The following is a 26,520-nucleotide window of genomic DNA, read 5'->3' on the forward strand; positions in this document are numbered from 1 at the left end:
ATTTCAATTCTTGATGTTGCAAAGAAGGTGTGCTTTTTTCCATGTAGAACCAAATAGGATTTTTTTTAAAGGGGCAGTATCATGTGTTTTCTGTACATGTAGCAGGGGTGGAGTGTTGGTTCCACGCGCTGCTGCGTGCTCGGTTCAACGCGTCAACAATAAACGTAGCTTCAGCAGTTGCTAGCTGCTCCAGGCTCTGAGTTGAAATTGATAAAGTGTCAAAATGATCTGAACCCATCCGCGGTTCTGAACTGATTTGAATTTGTGTTGTTTCATCATTAGTGACCAGCAGCCTGATGTTTCTCTTGGTTTGTTGTACTTCATGTCAGATGGATTTCAGAATGACAATGTGGTGGTGAAACTTGTAAGCTCCGCTGTTGCAGGCATGTCTGTGTTGTAAAGTTAAATTATCGTGAATTTTATTATTTGGGTATAAAGGGCCCGGTCATTAGCCCCGCCCCCCCGACGCTGACTTGTTCCGCTACTGCCATGTAGTATCATTTTATAGAATAATCAAATAAATATGTTGCCTTCAGTTGTTATAAAAATGCTGTATATATCAACTATGACTTGAGCCTTAAAACTGGGCTTCTGTCTCTTTAAGAAACTCCTGCGTGGGAGGGCTGCGATGTGAGGCGGAAGCTTGGTAGCTTGGAAACGGCAAAACCAAGGCGGAGCTTCTTCCTTGAAGGTGGAGCTAGGTCCACCCAGGTGTTTTGCACAGCTGAATGGTTGCCATGGGAGATTTAAGGATTCTTCAAACATGCATGAAAGCATCAAGGCAACGCTCCAGGTAGGTTTTTGATGAAGGAATAACATTATAACATGATGTAAAGATTAAAAAATATATATATTTTAAATAACAATGCCCTTTTAAGTGATTAATTTAACAGATGCCTGTAACAGAGGGAGAAAATAAAAACTTCAAATTCAAAACATTTTTAGAATTTAAGATGTAATTCTCAATATGAAGTACATAAAACAATGAAAGTCAAACAGATTTAATAGTGTGCCTAACAACAAGAGTGTGAGGAAGCCTTTTTTTATTTGACTGACCAAGCTGTTCCCCCTTCTCTCCTGGTTCTGTTCACTCTGACACTCACGGCAGAACAGAACATACACAGACGGAGAGCAGACGCCAAGATGGCGCTGAAAGGCTCTAGGAATGAATAATAATAATAAAGAGAAAACTGAACTCAAGCCAGGTAAAACCGACATTTCAAAATTACATTTTGGTGCTACGGCTACATCTGCTGTGCCGGTTGTGAGGAAGCCTGCAGCAGCACTAACGGTGACATGATGGCTGAGAGCAACAGCAGAGAAAAAGGCCAACAGGCTTCGAGGAGAGGAAAAAACATTTAAAGTTTTGACTTATGTTCACTGTGTGATTTTATCTATTCCACTCAGACGCTCTGGGGAACAAGCCCATCTCTAATTTTTAGTTTAATTTAGAAAATGTATTTTAATGGCTTAACTTGTGATCTTCTGTTCTTGGAGAAGATAAAGTCTGACCTGCCAACAAAGGCTTAGCGTAAAGAGCGAGACTCGTTTCCAGGAAATTATTTTGCCCCAGAAACACAGTGGAAGTTTGTCCACACTGATCTCTTCAGATGGTTGTAAAAGGATTCACGTTTTTACAGACTTTTGTTTGATTGAGACATTGCTGACATTTATTACTTCATTCGTTTGTGCTAAGGTGGTTCTGTTGGGGTTTCAGAAATGTTTACAGGCTGCTGCATTTGTACTTTAACCTATTCCCCCCCCTTAGCATTTTAAGTCAGTATTCTGCTTACCACAGATTCAGTCGATAGCAAAGTTCTGCCCACTTTCCTTTTTTGCTGTCACTGTAAATAGATGAAAAACAATGATGAACCAAAGTAGCAAACTTTAGTGATAGTGGGCTTTTTGCACGTATGGCGCTGACGTCACATCCGCATGAGAGAAATGCGGCTTTCTTGTTTCCGGTTTGAGTTACCATGACAGGTAGAAAAGACAAAGTCGTATTTCAGACGCAAATAAAACAATACCATGCACATTGTTGTCTTTCTAATATAATGGGCTTTTAAATATTCATGGATTTCCAAACGATCCTGAATTAAGAAGGCGGTGGCTTGTAAATATTCGTTTCTACCAGGTAAAGCTAACGCCGCACAGCAAAGTTTACAGCCTTCACTTCACTCCGGATCAGCTTCTTCAGCCTAAAACTACCGGGGGGAGACGGATGGTAAATAAAGGAGCCGTCCTTTGTTATTTCCATGCAATCACTTCTGTATTCAGCCCGAAAGAGCGAGTTTATGGGAACGACCAGCAGACCAGAGCCAGACAGCCGAGCAACTGATCTGCCTGTACACACTGCTGTAAACACCGTCCTGTTTGAGCTCTTCACAAGAAGCATGCAAAAGTAATAAGACGAAATAACACAGAGACCTTAAGGAACACGGCCATATTTTTCTAAAAGCAACAACTCTGAACCTGAACCGTCAGCTGAACTAGAACTCCGACACCAGAGCTGCTCTACTGTTAAGCTATGAGGTGGTTGTGCTTCCTCATGCATCTTAAAACATCTTTCAACCTTTCTCCAGCTTACTTGCTGGGGCTTCACATTGACGTACAGTACAGACCAAAAGTTTGGACACACCTTCTCATTGAATTCAGCTCGTCAGCCTTCTCCCCCCGGCAGTTTTAGGCTGACGTGCAAAGAGCCCATTGGGAGTCATATCTGCTTTGTTTTGGTGCCACCTTTTGAAGTTGTGCAGGGGAACGTAGAATACTGCCCCTTAGTTCCGCCCATGAATGTTCCACATGTGCACCGTTTCAAATGACGCTGTATTTGTTTGAGACGTGCATATCAGGCAAAAGCTTCCCATCTTTTGTTTCTATTGCGAATGTGCACAAAATTTGTCAATATTCCACTAATGTAAAAAAATTCAATTGCAGCATTTTTATTAAATAAGAAAATCAAATAAAATCACACGTAAATAAGTTTGTTCATGCAATAAGTCACTAGAAAACATGCCGCACCATCGTCCTCATCTACTTCCTGTTGTCTTCTCCATGGTTTGTGTCATATGATCCGCTTTTTTTTGACGTTCATCCTCGTGTCAAAACATTTCTATCAAAAACAAGCTTTTTCAAAATTGGCATGTTTCCATTAGTTAATTTAATTTAACAACTTAATGCACAAATAAAGGTAAGATCATACACAATTTTCAATTTGAATAAAAAGGCAACAACTAAATAAAAAAATAACTAATTTGAGCTAGAATTTAATATTGCTTAATTTTTCTTAGAGACTCAAAGGGGTCAATAGACAACTTCAATTGGATGTAAATGAGCAGATGTCATAAAAACTTTGCAACGAGCGCTTAACTGCACATCAGTCTGATTACAAACTAATTACCCGATGTAACAATAAAAGTTTTTATTCTTAAAAAAAACAGAGACTTCATCTTCTTTTTTTTTTCCCCACTTCTGCAGCAAAAATTAAAGAACCAAACAAAACTGGACTCATTTAACACACTGTTCCTTTTGCCTCTGCACGCCCCTATTGCTGACTGTTAAAACTGAAAACCTGCAACAGTACAAAAGAAAAATCCTGGAAGCGAACGGAGCCGCAGCGGCACACAGTGCAACTGCGGACATGCCTCCCACACTCCAGTTTCTCATGACAAATTTGCACATCTGACTCCCACACCGAGTGAGCTTCTGCTGCGATCGTGGCGGACAGCAGCCTGCGACGACACAGGTGTAAACGCACGAGTTATTTTCTCCGCGGTCGGGACGGCGCGGCTCCTAATGACGAGCTGTGGATCGGCGTTTTATCGGTGTGAATGAATCACTGAACGTCCAAGGTCGCTTCTGATGTCACGCACAGCATTTTCAATCGCAGCCTTCCAAGCGCCAAGACAGCAGTGGTGGGGCTAATTTGTGTCTTCGCACAAATAACACGGATAAAGTCCCTCGGCGGTGGGATTTTATTGTGAATTTCGTGGACGATCAAATTAGGCCCAACACATCTGAAAAAATCGTCGTTTTTGGCTGTGCAACCTGAAATCTAGTGGAACTCAGATACAGTCTAGTGATATATATGCTGACACACAGCTGAGCTAAAGGTCGTTCAGGTAGAGATCCACTTCAGATGTGCTTGCGCTCACTGAAGGTCTCATAAAGTGGGTACCTGAACATGTCGCATCACTTTAAATCATGTAAACCCCATGTTTTTATTTCTGTTTTCCCTATTTGCATCCTGTCAGTCTCCGGTTCACACAAGTCCCTCAAAAGCTTGTTGTGCACTTTTTGAAAACTTCATTACACGTCATTAGGCTATAAAAAAAAAAAAAGCATAAACTATTGTTTTGTTCAAAGTCCTTATGCAGGACAGTTTTAGCAAAGATTGATAAGCGTGTCTTGATTTTTGCTAGCATTTTTTTGCTAGCTAAGCATCAGTACGACACCTTCGTCTGTTTTGTCAACACGTTGGGATGGAGGAGAAAAACGGGGTGCTGTGCAGGTCTTTAGCAGGAGCTCTGAGTGGCTTTCTGTGCAAAGCAGGCAAATCTAGACCCCATTTGATTAGGAAGATCATATAATTTAATGGAGGTCAAATTTGATGCTGAGGGTATGAGACTATGACAGGTTGTTGTTTTTGAATGCAGGACTGTTTCCCAGCACAGGCCCGTTGCCGAGGGCACCAACGGCTGGAGAGAGCCCTGATGCAAGAACTCGGGGAGAAAAGAAAAAGAATGGAATTAAATAAATAGTGGCGCTGTGAAGTCCTGACTGGCACCCTTTTTTCTGAATTAAAAACAAAACAAAAAATAAATCACGGAATGTAAACAACCTCGCTCCCTGCCGCTTCTCATTCTGATGGACCTCCCACCTGTCAGTCAAATGCACTGAAAGGGAAAATTTAACCTCCCTACTAATGCAACACAACACAAATTTGAATGAATTTGAAGTGTCTGAGAGTGAACGCGAGCCTTTGTGACACGTTCCTGAAGAGAGAGCTGAGCTAAATAATGTTACGCATCTTATCTTGCTCTATTTGCTTCCTACAGAGAGTTTGGGCTCTCGACTATCTAGAAACAGTTACTTCCTGGAGGCTTGGGCTCTGTTGAAATTTTAAATTTTACCCAATCGCTAACGTTTGCCCGTGATGTATGCAGTGCGCCAGTTCAATGCTATGAAGCTTACTGGAAGTTGTCGGCGCTTTAAACAACCATCCTCCAATGCGAAGAGAAAAGTGCCGATGCGAACGAGGCGGCTGTTGACGTTAGATCAATATTTTGAAGTGTGGCCAGACATTTGAATCTAGCAGAACAGCGCAGAAGGGCAATGGTCAGACTAGCAAAGGCCTAGTAGTCAACCATTTTAATTCAGATGTGTTGGAGCTCGACAGTGGCACTCAAGTTACAGACCCGATTTAACAAAAAGTATGTTTAAACCGATTGCAACAGATTGCAAGCTAATCTCAGAACAATACACAGACGGTACAGTCAGCCATACATGTACCCACCGATCCGTTTTTGCCTGTTCATTGTTCTACGTTTTCATCACGTAAAGCACTTTGAATAGCTTTGTTGTTGAAACGTGCAGCACAATTAAACGTACCGCTTCTTAGAAGCCAATTAAATGGGAAATGGCCTGATTTTATACGGCGCTCCCACCACTCAAAGCACTTTGCACACATTCACCCGATCCCACTCGCGTACCAACGCACAAGCAACATGGGGTCAAGTACCTTTCTCAGGGGCGCAGTGACATGCGATGGGGAAAGCTCAAATCGAACCCATAATTCCCTTCTGATTCCAAGACGACTAAACCCTGAGTCACAATCGCCGCCACCTGTCCAATTAGCCAAACATTCATGCCTTGCAGCAAGGCAGATTGCTAAAACTACATCACCTAGCAGCCCCCTAACATTCCCCAAGCACACCCACCACCACTCCAGGACTTTCTGCTGTACCTCGGTGTTGCTCGGTGTTGGTCCTCAAGGACCACTGTCCTGCATGTTTGAGGTGTTTCTCTCCCGCCACACACCTGGCCTGAATAAGTGGGTGATTAACAGGCTTCCGCAGCACTTGTTGGCGAGCGGAAGCTAACGCTATCAGGTGTGCTGGACCGGAGGCGCAGCTAAAATATGCAGACTGTGCTGCTCCTCGGGGCAGTAAAGTCCCCGAGGAGCAGCATTGAGAAACGCTGCTGTAATTGGAACGAAGGGTTATCCTCACATTTTTTTTTTCCCTCCCTAGCTTACACTTCAAAACAAAAAATATTTCGTAATCCTTTATACAGCCACATTTCCGTGTGATAATTTTTATATATAAAGTGTAAAGATTTTCAAGGGACGTGACAACCTTTGCAAGCCGCTGCATGTTGGGTGAGTGTTTTTCAGTCCTGCTGCTCAAGACGCACTGGTCCTGTGTGTTTTAGATGCTTCCCCGCTTTAACACAACTGATTCAAACAACTGCAGTTCAACAACAACAACAAAACAAGAAAAAAACTGTTAACGTCAAAGCAGCAAAACACCAAAAACACATGTCAAAGTTGAAGCCCGCTGTACGTTTTTCATTCAGTCTCTAGAGAGACACGTATATAGAGCCTCCAAGAAAACAGTTGTGTGTGTAAATGTTGTTTTATCGATCAAATTAAAGCAGTTTTTATCTGTACTCTGCCAAATTACAGGAAATTTGAAAAGAAAAAATCAATATTTAACTTTTCGAAGGACTCATTGAATGCAGAGACACAAATTTATTCATATTTTAACTGTTTAATGGGTAGTTTTACCATTACCATTCATTTTTGCCACCACCGGCCTTTTTAGTATATTTATGATCTCCATGTAGCCTGAAATTAAGATGAGTTTGACCTAAAACATGCAGGGCAGTGTGCCTGGAGGAGCAGAGCTGGAAACCATTGCATGAGACCACAAAACGCTTCATACATTTGTTCAAAAACCTGCTGCTTTCATTCGTGTGTCTAATAACAGAAACAGAAAAAAAAGGCAAAGATTTTCCTTGTAAATCACACTGTGGTATTACAACTGAATTTCAATAAACTGAAATGGTTACTGGTTTAGTTTGTCTGTTTCAAAAATGTGTTTTTGGAAAAACAAAAACGATAAAGTTGGACTTTTTTTCTTCTTGTTTTCTTTTTCAACGCTCTGAGGCCTGCGAGTTTCACAAGCGAGGATCATACCTCTAGCCTCTACAGATTAGCTGTCAGCGGTGACCTAGTAAGCATAAGATCCAGACCCAAAAGGCAGAGGGCTGGATGATGTAAGCTAAATAATTTAAAGGGGCCCAGAGCTAAAAGGCAGCCCAGGACTTGACATCACACACTGTCCCAGGGCCCCAGCTGTCAAGAGGGACAGCCGGATTTCTACTTATACCTCTTTAGAGACTCCTACTGAACATAATGTAGCAGCAGGCAGCACAGATAGGAGTTTTATCCAGCTGAGTAACAAGGTGTTATTAGCCCAGTTTCTCTAGTTGGAAACAGTTTGTATCCAGCATTGGGACTCTGCAGGGGAAGCCTTCCAGAGAAACAGAGAAGGAAGAGCAGCAAGTCTGAGCTTTAGCCAAAAATCGACATTCCGGATTAGTAAGCAGAAAATTCAGAGACTATAATGCAACACAGTTCGTCTTTCTGACTGGCGGGATATGTACTCAGATGTATTTAGAGACAAACATCTTTTTTTTTACCAAAGATACCCCGAGAAATTATTTATGTTTCTGAGCCTCAAGCACCTTACAAAGCCAACTGGCCACTCTTAATAGAAAAGTTAGGTCTGACGTTGACTTTAAGGAGATGAATGGTCCGTCCTACGCCATAAAAGTCTCTCCTTTGAAAAATGTGCCCTTTAGAATTAATGTCATAAAAAAGAATTAATGTAACCAAGCTACTTAAATGCATTTATATTAATGAACACGCTCACATTTCTGAGTAGAAAATATGCAAGTTCAACATCTGAGTCACCTAAATTAGGCAAATTATGGCAATTTTTCACTTACTTGCTCAATTTTTTATACACATATTTGTGCTCGCCTGGTTTTTCCTACATTGTTAAAAAAGCAACAAAGAATAATGGCTTGTAATTCTAGCTAAAATAAACGTATTTTAGTTGCCTAGTAATGGAGTGAGTATTGAAAACATTTTTAGTGCTGTATGTCACACTGAAGGGAAAAAGATTCACAAATTCAACATTTGCACAGATTAAGATCCTTGTAAAAATCAGGCCATGAACATCTTGGGATGAAGAAAATGTAACATTTGAATATTGTAGCAATTTTTGTTCTCATTAATGAAGGAAGGAAGAGCTAAGACGTTCTTCTTTACCTCTAACAGTTTTGTATACATAGGTAATATTTAGTTAAACTAAACATCCTTGTAAGCAAACCTATGTATGAAATGACACAGGTCATTAAGAGACAGCTTGTTTTTGGTTGCTACAGTTTCCTGCTTGATTTCCAAGCCTTGGGAGAACCATCTGGATCCTCCGGTCAATCCAAGACAAGTTCCACCAATAATCATTAGTAATCTTAGATCTCTGTAGGTGATGTAGGTAGGTTTTGTCTGGGCTTGTTCTATGCTGCCTCAGCTCTCATGTGGTAGATATGGACTCGTGAGGTAACTATACATCTGAGCAAACTAATATCACAAAAGGGATTCCTCAAAGCTCCATTCTTAAGCCACTTCCATTTGACATTCAGATGCAAACCCTGGCTCAGATTGTGGAATATTATGCCGTCGCCAAACGAGCTTAAGTTAGATGGCAACCAAAATTCTTGATCCAACACGTGAAACTTTTCAGCCACGTGTTTTATGAGAGTTCTCAACTTTGTTGAGTTTATGTAGTCATTTAAAAAACAACCTATAGAAACATATTTCTACACCTATAAGACAAATAAAAATACCAGCTGAATGAACCAACAGCTTTAATTCAATTTGAAACAAAAAAAGATTTATTTTTTATTTTTACCAACATAAAGTTAATGATCTTCGAATGTAACCACTATTGAAAAGGCCATTTACAAACCAATGTGTTTTGGTTCCAATGTAAATTATTCCAATGGCTGATATCAATTTCACATCAAAGTTCCTTCTGATAGTGTAATGCTAACATTTTTCAGCATAACTAAAGTCTTACTGATTTGCCTCATAGTAAAAAAGCTTTTTGGGATGAAACATGAATATGTGCACAAAGAGATATTGTCTTTTTTTCATGGTAATTTTGTCAACTGCAGTCCTACATGTAGTAATAAAGAAAATTGATATTTGCAGACACTATTCATCCAATTGAAATTCTGCTCTCGACAATGGGCCGAATAGATGTTGCAAACATTAATCATTAGCAGCTTAGCCCTTCTGGTTTGCCTGGTGCTGAGTGTATTGCTCGGATCGTATTTTCCAATGTGAAATACGGCGCTAATTTGCAGTACAGTGTTTAACTTTAGGGGTTAAGCATCTCAAAAGAGCCTGACACGGAGCGATAACGTCAGCGGATGTGTGCTCCGTCTCTGTTTGCAGGGGTGCAGCAGGGCACTGAATAATTGAAACTGTGGATGTACAGCCGCAAAGTGTAGCTGGCTGTGATCGAGCCTGGCTGAACAAACCGAGAACAGCAGGAGTGTTTTAGCAGCCTGGCCGAGGCGCAGAGATGCCACCTCTACTCTGGCAGCGACCGATCGCCGTGTAACGAGCCTCATTAGACCACAACTCCATCGTTTCATCAAAGGCTTCCCTTTTCCAAAACCAGGTGGGGGGAAACCTCAGTCCTTGGGATACATATACATATATATATATATATATATATCTGTGCCCGCTCCATTTCCGAATCGTCACATTTACCTTTGCGGGAGGAGATTCGGGTTCAGACTCCACTTTTTTTTTGGGGGGGGGGGGTCATTTTTGCATCTCTGCTGCTGGGAAATGGCAGCCGCACTGATAAATATTGAATTATGATAACGATCTGTAAAATGTGGAAAGGCCAGGTGACATTTCGAGTCATTTGCTCCTCTCAGGTAATGATGAATCTGGGCTGTGCTCTGACCTTGAGGAAGGGACAGGCCTCCACTTTTTCCCATTCTGTCAAGTCAGCAGGCACCGAATCAGGAGGGCTTCGTTTTTCTCTCTCACCTAGGCCTATTTTCTCGGTCAGGGCATTCATGGGGGACTGTAAATATCTCAATGAGGAGAGTGTGACCTCCTTTCCACCTGATCTCCCACAAACACAAACACGCATATGCACCTCTCTCTATTCCACATTACTCTAATTGGAGCTCTGTCTGCCAGACACCATGGTTTCCTCTCTGTCTGGGTCTCTCTCGCTCGCGCTCTGTTGTTCTGAGGGAACGTTTACTGTGTTTCTGTCTTTACCCTGATCTTTCATCAGTTGAACTCTGCTTGGTGGTTCTTACCAATTCAGATCCTGCGTCTCTGGATTAGCTTGGTAAAAACCGGACCCTTATCCTACGCTGTTCGCTCCGTCCAGAGGGTCTGGGCTGTCGGCTGTTGAGAAACGATCGCTTCCTGGAGGCGTGGACTCTGTTAAGGTTTTAAATGTTACCCAATCGCTAACGTTTTCCTGTGACCTATGTAATGCGGTAAGAGGATCACCGGGAATTGCCAGCGCCGTAAATGCCGATCCGAATGAGGCGTCCGTTAAGGATAATTCAACATTTGGAAGCGTGGCCAACATGAACTGGACGTTTTTGTTCACTTCCTCTGCTGCCTTTGCTAAAACTACAGGCGGACCACAATTCTGAAACAGCGCAGAAAATCAACGTCATCGTTCATAACTTCTCCTTCTGTTCGCTGATTGATCCAGCTGACAAAGAACTAAAGAGAAAATGAAAATCAAGCTTAATTACGCAGGGAGGCAACGACTGTCCTAATGTCCTATGTTGTTGATAGATTTCCCAGGCCCTTTGCTATACTCAATACTTTACATGTGTACCAAATAATAAATAATATCCAATCAGACAATTTAAGTTAGATCCAGGTTTTTATTTTTGTAGGGTATACTGATTGTAATTTATTTTAAATAAATGTATCCGTTCTTTATGGCAATCTGTCAGACAGCTAAAGGATAAATCTGTGTATTTACAGATTTACAAATTTATTCGGAAAATTTGTAAATCTGAAACCAAATTCAGAAACCAAAAACTGAAATTTAACAAGAACAACTAATTAATTCTACCCACTGTTACTACTATAAGGAATTAACATAATCCATCCATCCATCCATTTCCTAACACATTTGTCCCTAGTGGGTCTGGAGGTGCTGGTGTCTATCTTCAGCTAACGTTCTGGGCGAGAGGCGTGGTCACCCTGGACAGGTCACCAGTCTGTCGCAGGGCAACACAGACAGACGGGACACACAACCATGCACACACACACTCACACCTAGGGAGAATTTAGAGAGATCAATTAACCTGACAGTCATGTTTTTGGACTGTGGGAGGAAGCCGGAGAACCCGGAGAGAACCCACAAACATGCAAACTCTGTGCAGAAAGGCCGGGAATCGAACCCAAGACCTTCTTGCTGCAAGGCAGCAGCTCTACCAACTGTGCCACTGTGTACTGTGAATTAACATCATCTGAACTGAATAAGGTCCAAGATTATCGAGAAGTTGTTTAACTCTGAAGTACTGTACTTTAATCCAAGAGGAGAGGAAAGAGGAAAGAGAGAACCAGAAACCGAGCTTTGGGACTCTCCTTGATTCCTCGGCTTCATACACCACAATCAGCACAGTAAATCTGAACGGACCGCCTTAGCGTTTCAGATGTCTGTTTAGCTTTGACAAAACTAGCTTGCTCTGCTGCTAAGCCAGTTTCGCCTCTCCTTCCCTTTTCTCCACTTGAGGGATGCTTAGATTCACTCTAATACTGTTTCTGTCTACCAGAGGTCAGTCTGAAGCTGCTAGGGAGCGCTGGTAGCTTCAAGTGCAACGTTTTCAATGTCAATTGGTTCACTTCGGATCAGTGGTGGGATAGGGATGGACGTAAATGGGGAGGAGTGCTTCAAAAAGTCACTACAAGTAGCTGAGCACACATCCAAAGTATATGGAGGAAAGGTACAACTTTACACAAAAACACTAACACAACCACAGGTCCAAAGGTTGGCCTCTTCAACAAATATGAGTCAGTTTGGCAGAACATTCCTGTTGGTTTTTTTAGAAGCTACTTTCCACAGAGAATCGGCAGAGAAGGTCTCAGGAGGGAAAGTTAAACTTACCAGAGGTTGACCTGTCACGATAAGTTTTACTGGACGATACATTGTCCCAGAGGTAATTGCGATTAACAATAGCATCGTTGTCTCGAGACCATTTTCATGTCATACAATGGTAATTGCATAATAATGCAAGAACACATTCGCAAAGATCCATAAACTTTAAATTCAATTTAATATTTAACACTATTTATCCAACATAAAAAGAAAAAACAAATAAAGTAAGTTATTAATTCTCTGTAAAAGTTTATTCTTCGAAGTAAGGGCTGGTTGAGCCCAAACAACCCGACTGGACATTATAGTATCCGGTTTTTGGTAGAAAACGACGAGAGAAAAACCATAAACCATGCAAATGAAAATGATTGAATTTGCTTGATTTATTGTTTATTGCGACAGGCCTGGACGGAGCTTGACTTGGAGTAAGATAAGAAACTACAAAAGGGTTCTATAGCTTTGTAAGAATCTCTATTTACTGGTTCTGTGAGGACATTTTGAACTGACGTGGGGAAAAGCAGCTCTCGCGGGTGAAATTTTGCATTTGAGGAAGTTGAGTGAGTTATTTACATCTTGAGTGTTTAAGGTGTGTATGCTCTGGTTTCAGCTTAATTTGGTGATTGGTTTCCATCTGCGGTCTGAGCTCTTAAACCAGCCCCTTAGTTTCCTCTCTCGCCCTGTCAGCCAGCAGCAGCAACACCTCCTGCAGCTCATTAGACTTAGACTTAGACTGACTTTATTGTCATTTTGCATGCACAGGGTATATACAGAATGAAATTTCGTTGCATACGGCTCAGGACAATGTTTTGAGGTTCCAATGTTGTGAGGTTACTCCAGAATAAAATAAAATACAGTATAAAATATGAATATAAAATATAAATTGCAGGACTGACAGTAAAATGGAAGTTATTTAGCTATGTATATGTGCAAGGTATAAAGTGGAGACCAGTTTTTGAGTGCAGTCCAGTTAAGAGTTCAGCAGTCTGATGGCAAGTGGGAAAAAGCTGTTTCGGAACGTGGTGGACCTGCACCGGATGCTGCTGGGTTCATGAGGGTGCTGGATGTATCCCTCTTTCTTTTCCTTTCTTTTTTACTTCCAGCAGGGGCAGTTCTTGGCAGAGGCCACATGGATTATTAGAGCGCCAACTGCCTAAAGAGGGCGCTGCTGCGACAATCTAAAAAATAAAAAAATATATCATAGAAGGAAATAAATAACAGCAAAAGTGTGCCACCCTGACTGCACTTTATTGAAATATAAGAAAATATATCTATATATAGAAAAACAATAACCTTTGCCCTGTTGTCATTTTGATAGACTTCAATCAAATGGAAGTAGATCTGAACCTGCCTTTAAATGAATTGGTGTTATGGTTTTCCAAAGATGGCGGAGCCAAACAATCTGTGAACCTTTTGATTTTTGTCGCCAATTAAGGAAATTCGGACGAGATTTCTTAACGGAACTTTTGTTTGGATGTTTTATTAACACTTATATATGTTGGTAAAAGTTTGGAAAGGAACAGAAAACCCAAGTACGGCTATGGCAAGACTCGCCCTAAATGCAACATTTTAGGAAACTTGGCATTGCCTTGGTGTGACATGGCAGCTGAAATGCTTTTCTGTTAAACACACTTTTGACATTGTTGACCAAATAGGAAAATGTGGCCTTAACTTTTGATTATTATTTAGTTAGGTTAAAATCTAGCCTCTCAAAACAAGCTTCTACGCACCTAAAGCACAACATAAAGCAATTGAACAGAGTTATTTTGAACACTTTAATTGCCGTATTTGTTTTTTCATTTGGAATCAGTACAGTAAACCTTTTCTCAAGTATGCAAAGTTGTAACTCTTGAGTCACAATTTAACTCTTGTAACTTAAATTCAACTCAAAGCAACACCAAAAGGTTTCCTAATGCCAGCTAATCAGTTTGATTCTTGGGCCTCTTCTGACATCATTGACAAAATAAAAATCACTTTTTTTGTTGCTAAAAGCACTTGGTTTAGAAATGTTGTGAAATGCAGTGGAAGTATTGTATATATTTACCAGTTGATCATTTGATGCTAAAAAAAAAAATCCTTCGTAAATAAAAAAAAAACCGATAAAAAGTGACTAAAATGCTTTTATAAACTGTTTTGATTGAGCAGTGGCAGCATTAGGACTGTGAACACACTGATAACTTTCTCTTTTTCTAAATGGACTATTTTAACCGTAGTTTTACCAGCATCCTTTCTATCAATGAAACATAATTTGAACCAATAACTTAATAGTAAACTACTCATTATTTTTGAAACAGGATCTCATGTTTAACACATGGGTTGCTGACCTCTGTGCTTGTTTATGAATTTGCCACACGAAGACGCGATTCCTGAGGGAAACTCACACTTTGCTCAGGAATCCGATATGTTTAGCGCTGGACACAAAAATAGCAGCAATATCCCGTCTGACTGAAGCAGCGGAGGGGCAGATGGCATTTTTCATAAATCACCTTTCCAACATGTTTGCAAGCAGATGGCTCTCAGGTACTGGGAATAAAAAAAACATATATTTTTTAGACTCTTACAGTACATGCTATATTATTAATTCCTTATTTTTCTTTAGGTGATCATCTTCTTTTAGTAGAGCAACTGCTGAATACTAAAAGAAAGATTAGGAAGCCCTTGAGCTGATTTATTCATAAGAAAATGCTAATGTTGTGCATCTACAGTCACAATATGAAGACCAGCATCATCTCAGCTGGTTAAGTTTAGAGAAATATTCCAGAAGTTATTTCGAGCTCTTTTTAACAGGATGTTTAAAAATATAAATATTGGACGTTTTTTACCAACTGTCATACAGGTGACAAGATGAGAAAATGAAAGTAGTTTGTAAAGTATAAATTAAGCTAGTTAGATGAAGTTCTGTGATGCTGCTGGCTCCCGTTCACTCACTGCGGTAGACAGCTGTTATATTGTTGTTGCTAAGCTAAAGCAGAAGCTAAACCGCTAGCTGTACCGACCTGCCTTTTCAGCTGTGTCAGTTGACTTCAAGTCCGCCAACAGTGAAAGAAACTCTTAGGTTTGTTGACGGAGTGTAAACTGGACAGATGCGACATCAAAGACATGAGTCGTTTTAGTTAAAACTATCCCACGATCTTCTGATCCACCCCGTCATGAGCTGTTACAGGCTGGTGGCGTCGTTGAACATTCAAACGTTAAAGACACGGGTCTTGTTCTGGCCAGAAAGCAGCCGCAGACTTAACTACAGTCTCCTGCCAAACCTTTAGATTTCTACAAATTTGATATGACATCTGTGTGCGCGGAACAGAGCTTTATCAATAAATTTGAACTGTCCCCTTAAACCTTTTTCCCAGTTGCTCTTTATGAGGTAAATGTTGCTGCAGTGTAAAATATGTACACAGAGAAGATAACCCAGCATCTCTCTCTTAGATTTTAGCATGAAAACATGCCTCTAATAATGTGGCTGCTGCTCCTTCCAGGGCCGAAACGTTGTGTCTAACAAGTCACTAGAGTACGTGTCCCCAAATCCTAATCTATGATGAAAATTCAGGCCTTCAGAGAAAAGACAAACTCACATTTCACTTTAAACCGTTGTGAAATATTAGCCACAACATTTCTCTTCAATGTTGTGGCTAATACACAAAGTTGATTTATTTTTTTGCTGAAAATCAGTTCGCCACAAAGCTAATGCGATGTGATTAGCTTTGTGGGTCAGCTGACCACATCAAGTTAGCTTTGCCACTAATATGAGATTCCTGTTCTGTTATAAATATTCTTGTATCTCAAGACTTCAGGAGTTAAAAAAAAACTCAATTTAGCGATATCCGTAAAGAGATTCAGATACAAATACATAAAGCACGTTTAATATTTGTATTTGCTAAACAAAATGTGAAAACTTTGTATCGTTTTCCGGTCATTTGACAATTATTCACCATTGTGTTCTGGGCTGTCAAATAAAATCCCAGTGAAATAAATAGAGATATCTGATTATAACATTTTAAGCAAATTGGTTAAACTTACAAGGCACTGTTGTCACTTTGCTAGCTTTAGGCTTTATTCACAGTTTTGTCAGGAAGTACACAAATCTGCTGTGAATTCTTGAAAATGAGTCCGTCGTTGGGCATAAATGTTGATGACTGGCATGCGCTATAAAAATATTTGTGCATGTTCTTGGTAAGGGTTTTTAAATTAATGCAGCTTTTTAAGGCGAAAACACCCCTGCTTATAATCCTCTTAATACAACCATACTGACAAAGTTGATTCAACTTTTCCTTACCTGGAGCAACAAAAAGATGTCCAAGAACATGTCTGTCTGAAACTCCATTAGCTGTCATCCTTCAGTTTTCTGGCAGCTGCTTATCCCCAGGAGCAGCGCTTCAGCAGCTAGATAATGTACAGAGGACAAGCTAGCGGCGTCTTTCTGCAGAACACTGGCAAAGATATTCTCAGGTGGGAGGGAAAGTGCACTTGCACATGCAGCAAAACAAGTTCACATTCTTGACAGTTCAAAGGAATATATAGTAGAAGTGGTACACTTGAGATGTAGCCTGAATTTTGTTTTATTTGTTTTTTTTACATTGACGGTAGCTAAATAACAGCTATCCTAAAGTAAGGACACGTCCAAATGGGTTTTAATTAAAGTGGTGCATGGTCAGCTCAAGTCTTCAGTTGTGTGCCATCTTAAGAGCTTTCAAAATCAGCAAAGATTGAAGTGGTTTATGGCTCTGGCATGGGTGTAAAGCATTAAGAAAACGATTAAAAGGTCCATGGAAACCATTTATCTATCCTAAGATGTAAAGAGAAGAACTTTAGGTCTTTCAACAACGTGTTTCTAGCCAAACTTCACAATATTGTGTACAATCATTTCTTTAAGTGTCAGAAGAAAGTACACTGTCTTAAGCAGGGGATGCACTATATATAATAACAGGAATTTTTATCTTTTAGCCAGTTCCAAGCTGAGAAAATCTCCACCATTCTGCATTAGTTGAGCCCGTTGGCTTAAACAAAATCTGTTAGTTAAAAATCTGCAAGAGTATGAAGTGAAGAGACCCCACCTCAGTCACAATCAACCAAACTTTTCTGGGCTTTTTGAGCCAAATCTTGAAGCAGGTAGTGCTAACTAATTAATTAATTCATGATGGCCATGAATATTTGTTGACATCTTCAATTTCTTCTTCTTGAACTTTTACTGGTGAATAATGAACAGCACGTACATTTTTACCTTTTAAACTTTTGTTCTCGTTAGACGTTGAGTGAGTTGTTATTTTTGTTGACTGGACAAAGCATATATGGGCTTCTTTATCAGGAATAGTTGTTTGGTGTTTGATCCCAAGTCTTTCAGTTATTATACAATAATCTACTCAAACCATTCCGTTCGTCTGTAATTCAAAAAAATATTTTATCTGTAAAGAATTTAAGAGTTGTTTAGTATTTCTCCAGCATTGAGTAAATTACAGTCCAGTATTACTTTCTTTTTTCTTTTGGCACTTTTAAAAAGATATTGCCTAACACATTTGTTACTGAAACTGATGCAGATGCATCATAAGAAAATGCAGGGTGTCACTTGTCGATTTGATCCGCTTCACCTGAACACACGCACATTATAAAAAACATACAGGAATATCATGGGTGCCGGTTTAATACACGTCTTTAGATATGCCCAACGTCCATCGCAGAAGAAGACACTTTCTCACGACGGCCTTGCCACACAGTCGGCCATCATGTGCTGTTTTGATCCGGCCGTCAAACCCTCACAACCTCGCTTTGTCAAAGACCTTCAAACCCTCACTCGCCCGTTGTTGGAGCTTCCAGCACACGGGGTGCAGCAGCTGTTCACTTGCTGTCTGATCCCATCCCTTGACAGGTGTCACTGTAATTAGATAATCAATGGGATTCACTCCACCTGTCAGGGACTCTTACTGTTTGCGCATGTCTGGCGCGTGGCGGAGGTCGCCAATCAATGGATTCTACCGGGGAAGTGAGAACTCTGAGAAAAAGACGGTGAAGGTGATAGGTGGCAGCTGAGCAGAGCTGAAACCCATCAAATTAGCTCAGACTCTCTTGCCACTTTAAGGCACACTGCCTGTCTCAGCAAGGTTGCTTTGAGCCGTCCATGCTCCAGTGTCTGCTCTCTTTACTATTAATAAAGGATAAGCACAACGCCGGGCCGCTTAGATGGATCTCCTCTATTCTGTTTAATGCTGCAGCTTTTCCATCTGTCGCTTTGATGACTATTTAATTTGAATACGAGACACCTAATGTTTACTTTTCGTCCTCAAGTCTCACATTTCAGAGAAACCTCATCATCAGCGCAGGGAAAAATGATAACGTGTTAGCTTCGAGAATCAAAACGTGGTTCTGGAAATACACTGGAGACTAACCAACCATTAAAAGCAGTCATGTTTCATATTCTGGAGGAATAAAAATAATAAAAATAAGGGAGCTAAAGCAAAACTGAAAGTAAATGGAGATTTTCTGGTCTTGTACACCATCAAAGATTTGTTGTACTATCAGCCACAGAGCTGTAGTCACCCACACATAAATCATTTGGCACTGCTTGGTCTGTAGAGCTAAGGGCCTTGTATTTTCTTCTCCATCAAACACGCCTACTTATAGCTGCTGGGGTTTTGCTCTACCTGTAGTCTGAGAAACTTAAGGATTGGACTCACAGCTATCCAATTAGCCCACATCTGCTCCACCTATCGAGTCCAACGACAAAGCAGACGTATTTTTCGCCAATAATTCGAATATTTTCCCTCATATTATTGAAACTACTGATAAAGTTGAATAATTAAATTAAATGGAAGATTTAATTCAGTTAAAATGCTGCACTTTTATCTTTGGTTTATGACCTCATGTTGTAGCTCATACATACATTCGATGTCTGTAACTAATTTAAAATATCATGACCTGAACGAAAATCTTATGAAACTTATGATGGACTAAATTCACTTTTAAGAGTGAAAAACTTTTTTTTTTTTAAGAAATAGGTCTAACAACTTTATCCCTGAGGTTCTTACCTTTACAAGTGTCATTAGCCTTGGTCACATGATCAACGTTTATTTACCGTTTCCTAGCAACAAGGGGTGACTCAGCCAACCTTTAGGCTCAACTTACACCAGCCTCCCCTAGTGTAAGTTCATATTTATAGATGATTTAGTGTTAAAATGAGGTCTTTGGCTGTTGATCAATTTATCTCCTTAGCTATGAAGCAACAAGTTTAGTCAAGAATAGATTGTTAGCCAATGGATGGGTTCTTGCAGAACTTATGTATTGATTAACTACATATTTTTTGTTTTGTTTTTTTTTAAAGTTTTTAAGTTGCAAGCACAAGGGGGGTCTGCAGACTTTTAAATTCTTGGCTGAATATTAAGCTTAATCTTTGGCTCAATTTGTTCATAAATCCCAAATTTACTACAAATGCCATTTCAAGGCATTTTACAATAGCAACAGTGAAACCTTGATAACATAATGTTGAATAAAGCACAGCATTATGGCGCGAGTGGTTCTGCACGCAGGGTCAGTGTGTTTCTGTGGAAACTTTCGCTTTAATAACTGTATGAGATCAAAGAAAAACAAGAAAACTAGTGAATACAAAAGGACTCTTTCTTGCTTTAAGAGGTTTTCTCCTGATGTTTCTTCAATCTAATCTTTTTTGGCATAACACCAAATGAAATCAACTCATTTAACTTTTGAAGTTGGTAAAGTTGTGTATTAATTTGTAGGGAAGAAAACGTGTGTATTTAGTTTTTTTTAATCACAGTCAATTATTTAAAAAATTTCGTCAGATTAATCTCTCTCCAGCGTTGTGATTAATCATGATTAGATCAACTTTCTAAGCTTGATATATAAGTACGCACTCAGTCGTTGTTTTTGCAAGCCCCAGTAACATACTCTCCCAGTACGCAACAGCAACGAAGGGAAACTTACTCCACTACACATTCAGCCAAGTAGTAGCAAACTTATTCAGGGGACAATTGACAGGTGAGATAGATTTTATTTTCTACTTCTTGGCTGTCCCAACCTTTACCGATGCCGCCCTGGGCAACTGCCCATGAAGCCCATGTCAAAAACTGCCTCACTAGGCATGTTTTCAAAAAAAATGTTTAAAAAGTTTTTTTGATTGTCACAAAACCAAACATGTCTGAAGATTCTCAGTTTTCCAGGTTGTCATATTCAGGACGGTTGAACGGAAGCCATTTTGTTTTAAACGTTAATTTAGAAATGTCCCTCTTTGTTCATTTCCTATGGGAATCAGTCGTTTGTCCTCATCCAGCTGAGCCACTGGCGTAATTCAAGCATTGGAAAATTTGAGAGAGAAAAAGGCAAGAGCTTCAATTTGTAACCCAGTTTTTCTGCGATAGAGGTGGGTAGACTGTGTGAGATTATCAACCATTTAGCATAGTTAGCTTAGCGGCAGACTGTTTGCCTCCATTTCACTAGCATCTAATGAATTAAGGAAAAAATTACCAACATATTTATATATTTAACTTGTCCCTGTAATTAAACTTTTTGTCATGGGGCCCAAGATTCCTGAGGACTGGAGTTGTAAGTTAGCGGCAGCTGGTGCACTGATACTGTAGCGCAGTGGTTCTCAAATGGGGGTACGCGTACCCCTGGGGGTACGTGGAGGTACTGCAGGGGGTACGTGAAGCTTTTCAAAATGTCTTTAAAAAGTCAGTAGGCTCCTCATAATAAGTCTTGGGAAAAATTATTTTGTAAAAAGTTCGATAAAATATAAATGTGTGTTCATGCACTGAATTTTATATTCAGTATTTACTTTCAATATCCTTTAAAATAAAATGGACCCCCCCCCCCACCAAGTTAGTTTGACCCACGGACCCAGGGCACTCGTCAACGACCAGTCGTTATCATGATTACACTGTAACTATGGAGACGTGGCTAAAGCGTAGCAGCAATGCTGCTGAAAGTACAGATAAAGTGAAAAATAAGGCAAAACCAGAGCCGACGAAGTACATAATGTACATGGAAAAGTATGTTTTAATGGGATTTACGTCCACGATCTCTGTACCTCTTTTTTATTCCAAAAATGTTTTGCCGTGTCAGGGGGTACTTGACTAAAAATATATTTTTAAGGGGGTACATCACTGAAAAAAGTTTGAGAACCACTGCTGTAGCGGACTTGTTCTGCTCTGTGTTTGTGTGGTTTTGTTCCTGTCAGCTAATAAGTGAAATAAAATAAATGAAATCAATTTGCCGCTAGCACCGTTTTCTTAAAATTTATTATTCATAAGCCAAAAAACTCACCAGAACTTCAGAAACATGAACACAAATTTTCCTCCTCAAGCACTGTCAAACCCCCCCCCCCCCAAATAAATAAAAAATAACCAAGTCAGAGCTGAGGAGCTGTGTCTCCACGTCCTTCTTTCTTTTAAGCTAGTTGCTCCAGCTATTATTAATCCCCTAGAAACTTATGTGGCTTTCTAATAGTTGCATACTTGGCAGTTTCTTACCAAGGAAAAACTTCTCATGTCCCCATAATGGCTTCAGGCGTGACCTTATTCCCTACTCGGTGGATGGTTATCTATGGTAAGGCTAATTTGTCCTGCGCAAATCTCCTCCAGCACTTACAGTCTTCTCTGACCAAAGAGCAAAGGAAAAATAAAATAAAAAAATAACAACGCGGGCTGCAAAACTCTCTCTCTCCCTCAGAACAAGAGTCTGCGGGGTCTTCGAGCAAAAAGCGCCAGCCACTTGTAATCAATTCACTTTCGGAGCAGGGATGGAGAACGGGGCAGCGCCTCTCTGATCTCGGCTCTCACGCGGCGAGCCTCGGGGCCGGCATCGTCTCCGCTTTAGAGCCGAGAGCGTTTGCTTGCGGGTTGCGGCTCTGCTGAGAGAGACGGAGTCACACCTAGAGGACGAAAAAGATTTTACGTTTCACTGTCGTGTCTCTGCATTTTATCAGCCGTTCGAATCAGTTTGAGTGCAGCAAAACCCAGTCGGGGATGTTTAAAGAGGACAATGTCAGGTTTGCAAATAGTCTGAATCATCTTCTGTCATGATTTAAAATATTCAGGGGAGATTGCATATTGAGACTTTAAAAAACAAAACATTTTTATTTGCGCTACCTCAGCCGTAAAGGGGGACGTATCAGGGCCGGCCATCTTGACAACAGCCGTTTATCTCAGCTTCTGTTCAGGAGATGCGAGTCGGATATAAAACCTGGCCCAGAGACGCTTCAGTGTGGGATATACAGGCTGCCTGACCTCTGTCAATAAACTTTAAACCAGATTTAAACCAGCTTCATACAGCCGATGGCCGTTTCTGCTCCTCATGCATCCTGTAAAATATTGAAAAAAGACATCTTACTGTTCTTTGTAAAAGTGTTGGTTCCCTTGAAGATTTTCCCCATTATGTCAAATTCAACCATAAACTGTTTTAACTTGGTTCACCAACATAAAGTAGTGAAGAAAAATTATATATCAGGAGTGTCCAAACTGTGGCCCGGGGGCCATTTGTGCCCCTTGGAATAATTGTCTGTGGCCCCCGACTGCAGTTCAAGGATGCTGCAAATCTGCAAAGTTTTATAATTTTTTAGCGACAAATTTTGCTCCTCTTTAACGGAACTGTTCTTCATTTCTTTTATTAGCCATGTTTTCTTTTCATATAAATTTTCTACTAAATAGCTATAAATATCCAGCAACTATTTAAAAAAGAAAAGGCCCAGCGAACTTTTATTCTACCAGACTTGTTTTTTTGAAGAAGGTTTTCCTTATTATTGCTGGGAGTAGACTAAAAGATTTTACTTACCCCAAAAGTTAGGAAACATCCTGCCTTTTATGAAGACAAAAAAAGTTGCCACTTTGTTTCAATAAAAATATTGTTCATTTAATTTATTGATGAGCTTTTCAAGAAAAATTCTCAACAAAATTATTTTGTGTTTCAAGTCAGGAAAACAATTTGCCCCCCACCCCCAGTCACGTTTGGGATTCTGGCCCACTCTGCAAACCGTTTAAACCCCCCTGTTGCAGATGGTTTTAACGTTGATGACAAATATGTATAAGCACAGTGTGGCGGGCGTGCTGCATTCACTGATTTGTAATTTCAGTCTGTAAACACCACTTTTCAAACCTGGCCTCAGATAACAAAGAGTGAGCGTTTGGACTTCGACCGGGTCATTCTGTCATGTGACGACGCTTTGATTCAAACTATTTCCTTGTAGCTTTTGCTCTATACTTATGGTTTTTGTCACTAAAAAGTGAACGACCACCAAAGTGTCAACTCTTTTTCAGCTCAGTTAGGTTTTTGTTTTAATTAGATTTTTGTTTCAGCCAGTTTCTTATCTAGTTGTCATGTTCGATCTCGTCTCTGTTATCGTCTCTGTCGTCCTGTTTCCATCCTTGCCTTGTTTATCATTATCATAACACTTCAGTCCTGTTACATTGCAGTCTCCACGTTTTGGTTTTCTTTAGTTTTTCCATTTGTGCTGAACAGGTTCTGCAATCCTTTAAATGTCAGGTTTTATTTCTCGTTTGGATTTATTCGTGTGGTCTCTGTCCAGTCTGCTTCCTGTGTTAAATTAGCTCATGTTTTCGCCCTGAACAGTCATTCCCCTCACCTCTCTCAAGCCGTATTTAAGTTCCACTCGTGCTTTTGTCTTGTGCAGGACTCTTGTGCGTTTTTATGTCTTGTCGGGTTTGGCGAACGCACAAGTCCAGGTCAGTCTTGTTAAAGTTTAAATTAAACAATCTTCACAATGCCACGTCGCCGTTGGGTTTTCATGTTAGCGGCCATGCTGACGACATCCATTTACACTACAGCATTTAAATCCAAGCAGCATCACCCAGAAAAACCTCTTTAAAAACTGAAAGCGTTGTGCATTATGCTCACACTTACCAGAACTTGCATTAAAGTAGCTACCAAGTGCTTCATACAGACGGAGCAAAGTGGAGTTGCGACATGGTGTGAGTCAGCAGAGCTGCACGTGCTTCAGTCCAAGTCGCTCCTACCAGCAGACTGCTTCACAATCCTTCCTAATATAATGGAAACCAATTAACCGAGTCGGTGACTTTATCCAAATCTTGATTTAAAATGGAGCTTTAATAATAATAATACTAATCATAAAAAAAAAAATGAGTGAGGGGGGAAAAAAACAGTTGCAACGTGGCAGCGGGTTTAACCTGACTGGTGGCAGAGATATGATAAGAAATGTAATCCCTCAGGCGTGAGCTGATTAGCTTATCCAGTCTGAGTCGTAGCCGCTGCAAAATGAAAATGGCTGCCGTCTTGGGAAAAGAAAAGCATTTTTGTTTTCAGACAAGAAGAAGAAGGGGGGAAAAAACCACAAACAGACCCGAACTGATTCGTGAGTCATTTTTAATTTATTATTGCTCCAGTAACCTGTAACTAAAAGCCTGAAAATATACAACAGATTTCCTAATTTTCTCAGTCTAATCTCTCCTCAGGTTGTGTTTTACTCAGATTCTGTTTTGCGCAGGTGAGCATTGATTGGCCGAGATGGTGATAACAGTGAGAGGTTTAAAGAGCCGCGTTTGCACTTGGAGTTGTTCGTCCCCGGCCGCAAATTAGCTGCATTGGCAGAATTTTAAATTGTTAAAATTCTTCGTATAAACAAATTACACATCTGAATGAAGCTAACATTCTGAGCATTTCACCCACATTAAAAAAAACAAACATTTTAATTACTATCTATAGTAATATTCAATTCCCTAAAAATATCTTTTCATTTGCAAATCAGGTGTGGAACAGACATTAGTAGAGGCTTCAGACCTCAGCCACGGCGGCTGCAGTAAGGCATAATGCCACATGTATTAATAAGCATAAGTAATAAGTAATAAGCATAAGTAATTAATAAGTAATGCTAAACTCCAATGCTAATTCCCAGCGGGGTGAAATAATCTTTGGTGGAACTGTTTACATTTTCAATAATCTGTATGTAATTTTACAAGCAGCATGTTGCCAAGTTATAAATGATATGAATCTAATTACCTATATGTATGGCAGGCCTTAATAACGCAAAGTTTTCCTGACTGTATTGCATTCTAGATGTCTACCAATGTATTTTGACTGGGCACAACTGCATTTTCACCGTCTGGAATGGTAATTACAGATATTTGTGTTTATTACAAATGATAATTCAAGATGCCTCCAATTCTATTTTAATAAGCAAAAATTATTTTCAAGACATCTCAAGTGCCATCACCAGATTTGTCATTTGATGGGTCACATATCCGTAATTACAATTTAAGAAATCTTGAACTTAATTATCACTAGTGACAATTATACTTTGAGATCTGGAGTAATATATACAAGTAAGCCCCCTGGTGCTGCCACTGAGCTGTCCAAATAGTTGCCTGCAGACGTTTTGGTGTCCTGCGCAGAACGGTCAGAAAATGCCACAATCTAGAAAGAGCTCAGCAGATTGGGTTATAAGAGGGTGAAGGCAAAACTTTGTGAACTGCTTCAGAAATAATAAAGAACTGATTCACTTCCAACAAACGTGCTGCAATCAGAAACGGCTCTGAAAAGCTAAAAGTTCTCCTTTCGACCCATTCCCATCCTGAAAATGTTCAATAATCTTTTTTCATTTTTTATTTTAGTTTTTTTAATTTTTCATTGTATTTTATGGGAATTTTTAAAGTAAGTCTGTAACATTTTGACCCGCATGCCGATAAGATATCGGTAACGTCATCCTGACTAGTCATGTTAATTCAAGGTGTATCAAAGAAGAAAAACGATCTAATTAAAGATTTATCAACTGCATTTGGAGACATCGAGGTATCTGCTATTTAAATTCCACTAATCAAATTTATATGTCTCCTATCTAAAAAATACATTTAAGACATCTTGAAATATGGTGACTTTTAAGATCTTTGGCTAGAATTATTACTAGTCAGAACAAAAAGAGATATCTTAAATTTATTTGATTAATTATGGAACATGTTTCAGAAAGTCAATAATTCATGGTAGATGTCTTGAATTGAAGCCTCCATACAACTCTGACATTATTTATACCAATCAAAATGTAATCACTGATATCTTAAATTGTTATTTTGTGTAATCTTAATATCTTATTTCACTAAAATGTCTAGTTGTAAACCAATCTCTGATATCTGGAATGTGAGTGCGGCGAAACCAATTTTGTGCGGAAACGGCCTGTCGTTTTCCACCGACACATAACTTGCTTGTTGTTGTAGAAACATGCCCTCCGTCCTCAAACACAGTGGGCCCTTTTTGTTATCCTGAATGCAGCCTCTCAATGTCAATCAAGCGGTGATTGTAGAATGTAATGTAAATTGAGCTGTGCTGGCAGTCT

At 39.9% G+C, this 26,520-nt stretch overlaps 1 long non-coding RNA gene across 1 annotated transcript in view; it reads left to right on the top strand.

The window, feature by feature from the left end:
- Positions 1–608: 608 nt before the first annotated feature.
- LOC114142499 (uncharacterized) overlaps positions 609–26,520 on the top strand; it is a 62,411-nt gene continuing 36,499 nt past the window's right edge. The window contains exon 1 of the long non-coding RNA XR_003595036.1: positions 609–793. This is a non-coding gene — a long non-coding RNA (uncharacterized LOC114142499). The remainder of the gene's footprint in view (positions 794–26,520) is intronic.

The sequence above is a fragment of the Xiphophorus couchianus genome, chromosome 4, assembly GCF_001444195.1.
Source record: "Xiphophorus couchianus chromosome 4, X_couchianus-1.0, whole genome shotgun sequence".
Classification (NCBI taxonomy): Eukaryota; Metazoa; Chordata; class Actinopteri; order Cyprinodontiformes; family Poeciliidae; genus Xiphophorus; species Xiphophorus couchianus.